The 6,223-nt window shown below is 39.0% G+C and overlaps 1 non-coding gene across 1 annotated transcript; it reads left to right on the top strand.

The window, feature by feature from the left end:
* The first annotated feature begins 438 nt into the window (after positions 1–438).
* LOC141669042 (small nucleolar RNA R71) lies at positions 439–545 on the top strand. The gene has a single exon (XR_012553341.1). It is a non-coding gene; the product is annotated as a small nucleolar RNA R71 (small nucleolar RNA).
* The last annotated feature ends 5,678 nt before the right edge of the window (positions 546–6,223 follow it).

Here is a 6,223-nt window from a genome sequence, read left to right as displayed (position 1 = left end):
CTGAAATTAGGGTGATTGCGGTTGTTGGGATGATAGGTTGCTGGCACTAGTTGCTGTGATCGCTGGAAGTTGCTCACAAACTGAGCTGATTCACTAGAAATTACGTACTGATCATTCTCATGGGCACCCCCACAAAGCTCGCAGACACTAGCGATTTGATTAACTCCATAATTAGCCAAAATGTCCACCTTCATCGTCAAAGCCTTAAGTTGGACAGCGATAACAGTTGCTGTTTCCAATTCCAGAATTCCTGCGACTTTCCCCTGAGTCAGTATCTGGGAAGGATTCTGGTACTCATTAGCAGCCATCAGTTCAATAAGTTCATAAGTTTCATCATAGATCTTAGCCCACAAGGCTCCTCCTGATGCTGCATCAAGCATGGATCTAGAAGTAGCACCCAATCCATTATAGAAGCAGTTAATAATCATCCAATCAGGCATGCCATGGTGTAGGCACTTCCTTAGCATCTCCTTATATCAATCCCAAGCCTCACACAGAGATTCTCCTGTTTGCTGAGAAAACTGGGTAAGAGCATTCCTGATTGCAGTAATCTTCTCCATGGGGAAGAATTTAGTGAGAAACTTTTACGTAAGATCCTCCCAAGTGGTGATAGACCCTGCTGGTAGAGAATGTAACTAGCACTTAGCCTTGTCCCTCAGAGAGAATGGGAAGAGGTGTAGCTTGATAGCATCTTTAGTCACATCATTAAACTTGAAAGTGTCGTAGATCTCGATGAAATCCCTGATGCGCATATTGGGGTCTTCAGTAGGAGAACCCCCAAACTGAACTGAGTTTTGTGTCATCTGAATCGTGCTTGACTTGATCTCAAAAGTGTTAGCCCTGATGGCTAGTCTGATGATGCTTGACTGAATGTCGTTAAACTTAGGCTGAGAATAGTCCATCAAAGCTTTAGGATTTTCCGCTTGATCACCCATCTCTACTAAAGCTGGTTCTTCAACTTTCTCTTCTTCTTCTACCTTCTTTTCTTCCTCAAAAACTTCCTTACGAACTACCACAACTTCTTCCTCGGCTTTATCCAGTGTTCTCTTACGAGTACGCGAATACGAATGCATACACCCTCGCTAGAGTACCTGAAATAAGACAAGGAAATAGATAAGTAATAATGTCCGAGTCAATGAACTTTAACGACCACTGATAGAAAGCACATAAACTATAAATTAACACTGCAGTCCCAAGCAGCGGTGCCAAAAACTTGTTAGTCGCTAAACATGCGCTAAAATTCACACAAGTATACGAGTTCGCAAGTAGTATAAAATCTTTTCTAGTTCGTTTCCGCAGAGACTGTATTGGTTAACCAATTACTTCACGCACTTAATAAACAATGTATGGTTATTATTCAATGCTAAGACGATAACAAATTGAGGTTGTTTATAATTAAGGATTAAACTAATAATTATAACTACGAGATTAATATTGACTGAATTAATATATATGACTAACATGGGATTCTAACTTCATTAAATACTTCATTCAATAGCCTTATTATCCTTAACCTTAGCATGCAATGGTGATGACACTAATCAGAAAACACGGAACAGATTAACGCCAACTTTCGTTGCACGAGTACCATATTACTAGACATTCACAAAAGAGATAAAAGCTAAATAGACACCAATTATGAGACCCTATATGTCTATAGAATTTGACAACATAACGGTTTAAGCACAAGTTATCTATCTTGATTACACAGGGCAAGTAAGATGGTTAAAATTACCTACGAATCATGCATAACAAATACATGAACCTATGCTAGCATGGCAAGTTCTAAATTCTTAAATTCACTTTCGCTTCATTAAGAATTAACACACTATCTTATAAGTCCGCGACGCTCATAAGACGAATACGCGCAACCAATACTAGGATATCATACAATCACCACATACTAAGGTATCGAAATAATTTAACTAAAGAAATCCATAAATAAATCCGCTAAAACCCCATAACAACGATTAGCCCATAATCAGACTCATCATCAACATGGGTTCCGATGAAAACATGATATAACAAACGTAGTCTTTATAATGAATAAATAATAGAGTATAACACCCGAGTATAGGTTCAACAAAACAAGAAACAAGCATCCAAAATTACAACTCAAAACAAAGATTCACAAGGATAAACTAGTCCGTCTTCGCCTTTGTTGATTCGTGATATAGGTCTCTTGCCGTCTTCTCCTTAGCTCTAAAGTGTCTCCTATTTTATTAAAAATGACCTAGAGTTGTTTATATAGTAGCCCTGATCATCATAGAATCCCAGAAAATTAGTCTTCCATTTAAAACATTAATTCTGCATCCCGACCTGGCGCGGGCACGCGCTTGATCAGCGCAGACGCGCTGGGCTTCTGCCAAAAATTATTTCATTTCTTTTTCCTTTTCTTGAAGCCTCAAGCCGTACTTTTCGAGCTTCCAACACCACCTGAACACTATATTAGCACTAAAATAATGCTAATTCACCTGATTCACAGATTAATGCCTGAAATGCAAAAACACTAGAAAACCTGTTAAAACAGTTAACAACCTGAGTACAAACACATAAATTCAAAGCTTATTAGAGCATTATAAAATATCATGAATGCCACTCAAAAGTCTTCCCCTTTTAATTCCTCCACTTTTTATATATATATACTTGTAATATTCTTTTATCTTACACCCTTTGTTTATCTTTTTATTTCAGTCCAATGCTTATTTTCATGCGGCTGTGAGACAAACCGAGTCCTAGAAGAAAGCCTCCGATAACGCAGATAATGCCCTCAGGAGGCAACAGAGGAAGTATGTTATGTTGGAGAAGAAGATGAAGCACAAGGATGAGGAGCTTGGGGAAGCTAATGCTGAGTTAGTTACTCTGAAGGAGGAGAAAGGCAGAGTTATTGATGCTTACTTGGACACATATGCGTTTGCTCAGTCCATGAGGGTTATGGACGACTCAATATTTCCTTGGTTTTTCAGGATTGGTTGGGACATAGCCGTTGGGACCGTAAACGAGGCTTGTCCTGACATTAACCCGACAGATTACGTGTGCCCCAATGATGAGACCTTACTACAAAGGTTCCGTACCCGTGTAGTTGTCTCAGACGATATTCCTCAGAATCAGCTTCTCCCTCCTCCAAAGTCATCTTCCAGACCTGCTGCAGCGAACCTCAGCTCTTCTTGTTCTGAGACTATCACCGCTGAGACGTCGAGTGAGAGTGGAGGAGATGACATGGATGCCGAGGATACTTCTTCCCCTTGGAGTTATTATTGGCCCTGCGTGGCTTTATTATTTATGATCAGGACATGTAGTATTCTCTTTATTTATCGAACTTTATGCTTTTTTTATTTGAATTCATGCACCTAGTTTATTTATTATAACTTTATGTGTTGTAGGAACTTAATACCATATATCGGAAATTTTATTAATTCCATAAACTCTAGGGATTCATCCCTAACACAAGTCTTGGTGAAACTAAAACTTGAAAATAATAGTCTTATAAGAAAATAAAATCCTAAACAAGCAAAGCTTCTAGGCTAGGTTCTTTTCAACCTATTTGCCATTTTGACAAATGAACATATTTCCCATCAGACTTATACAAAATAGACTTTCAGGTTTTGAGCGTGCCAAGTTCTTGGGACTTCAGAACTGCCATAGTTTCCAGCTTGTAGGATCCTCTTCCTTGAACACTTTGGATCTTGTATGGTCCTTCCCAATTTGGGGCAAATTTTCCCTTCTACCCCACACCAGAAGCATTCACCTTTCTTAGAACCAAGTCACCTTATTTGAAGAACCTTGTTAGATATATTTGATAATGTCATGGCTAATATGTTTTATGTTTAGCTTTCAGATCTTATTTGAACAGGATAAATCAGTACTTAACTGTTGATCAGTACTTATACTGGAAGTCAGGACTTAAGGATATCAGTACTTATGTTATCAGGAGATAATCATCAGAAGATAGATATCAGAACTTAGGTGCTGAAGGACAATCAGATAAGGACAGTAGCTGATTAAAGGAAAGAAGATCAAGATAAACATAAGAAGAGATATGCATGAAGAAGGAATTCCGTAAAGAATGGAATACTTGGAAGAAAAGATATCTGATTGATATATTTTAGGAAGCAGAATTATATTCCATATCAATTAGCGATTATCTTGTAACTGTGTAGTATATAAACACAGACATAGGGTTTACACTATAAGTGTTATCATTATTAGACAAGATTATTCATTGTAACCCTAGCAGCTCTTGTGATATTTGTTCATCACTGAGAGGTAACAGTTCCATATTGTAACAGAGTTTATTATTTCAATAAAGTTTGTTTTCTGTTACTTAAGTTCTTAAAGTTTGATTTGAGTGTACTATACACTGTATTCACCCCCTCTACAGTGTGTGTGTGACCTAACAAACCTTTCTTTCACCCTTAAGTTGTAGTAGAAAGAAGCCTTTTTCTGATATTTCACTATCTTGGCATGTGCTTTCATCTCATACTTCATCAATTAGGTCTAGGGCTAGCCTTTGCCCTTCCTCATTTTCTTCAACATTATATGCTTAGTTTCTGGAAGACGAGTGCAATATTTCCACAAGAACAACTGCCTTCGCTCCATATGCCAACATAAAGGGTGTTGCTCCGATAGTGACTCTACAAGTAGTCCGATAATCCCAAAGTATTGGGAGTATTTCATCAACCCAATTATTCCTGTATTTTTCAATCCTCTTCTTCATCCCATCTAGAATTATACGATTTGCCACTTTCGCTTGCCCGTTGGCCTGTGGATGAGCTACGAAGGTAAACCGCAACTCGATCTCTTTCTACTTACAATACTTCCCAAACTCTTCATTGTTGAACTGTGTTCTATTATCGGTGACCAGGATACGGGGGATTACATATCTGCACATGATGGTTTCCCACAAGAATTGTGCAACTCGCTTGGTTGTGATTTTGGCTAAAGGTTTAGCTTCAATCCACTTAGTAAAATAATCTATAGCTACTATCAGGAACTTCCTTTGTGTAGTGGACATGGGAAAAGGCCCAAGTATATCCATTCTCCACATAGAAAAAAGAATGGGAGAATTGATGGAAGTCAACATCTTAGGAGGCTGTCGAACAACTGGTGCATGTTTCTGACAACGATCACACTTCTTCACATAGTCTTTGGCATCATCCATCATTTATGGCCAATAAAAGCCTAAACGGGTTATCTTATGTGCCAGTACTCTTCCCCCCCAAGTGTTACCCACAAATACCCTCGTGTACTTCTTCAAGAGCCAAACGGGCCTCATCAGGTCTGAGACATCTTAAGTAAGGAACCACGTAAGATCTTTTGTAGAAAATCCCATCTATCAAAGAATATCTCAGTGCTCACACAACCAATTTTTGTGCTTCAATCTCATCATTCGGGAGCCAACCAATTTGAATATGGGATTAATGGGATCTATCCATGATGTCCCCAACCCTATAGGGGCTACAAGTTTAACGTCAATGCTTCGTGTTTTCAAAACGTGGAAGTACATACTTCCTGAACATTTTTCTAACTCTGATGAGGCGAACTTAGATAATGCATCTGCCTTAGCATTTTCCTCTCTTGGAATGTACTCAAACATGGCATTCATCGAACTGAGTCATCACGGCCCTCACTAGGCGCACATATCTTGCCATGGTTTCATCCCTTGCTTCAAACTCCCCCTTGACCTAGGATATGACAAGCTTCGAATCTCCACATACTTTCAAGTTCTTGACCCTCAATGTCCCTGCTAGGCCAAGGCCAACTATCAAAGCTTCATTATTTGTGGTTGGGAAGTCTAACTTCATAGCATATTCAATCAAGAACCCATCTGGGCTTTGTAAAACAAGTCCTGCTCCATTCGAATTTGTTTTTGATGCTCCATCAAAATAGAGAACCCAGTATTCCTTCTCTTTAGTGCCATCTTCTTCATCCCCTTTATTACCTTCCGTGTCTTGAGGTATAGTATCTTCCTGCCCCACGACTTCTTGGTTGGGTATGGTACACTCCACCACGAAGTCAGCCAATGTCTGGGCTTTTATTGCCGTTCGCGGCTTGTACTTGATGTCGAATCCTCCCAATTCAATTGCCCATTTAATCAGTCTTCCACTAGCTTTAGGATTGTGAATGATATTTCTCAAGGGCTGATTTGTTAGCACTTCAATTTTATAAGCTTGGAAATAAGGACACAACTTCCTTGAAGCCATCACTAGGGCTAAAGCAAACT

This window comes from Apium graveolens, chromosome 6, assembly GCF_009905375.1.
Source record: "Apium graveolens cultivar Ventura chromosome 6, ASM990537v1, whole genome shotgun sequence".
In the NCBI taxonomy this organism is placed as follows: Eukaryota; Viridiplantae; Streptophyta; class Magnoliopsida; order Apiales; family Apiaceae; genus Apium; species Apium graveolens.
This window is presented reverse-complemented; position numbering and strand designations above follow the sequence as displayed.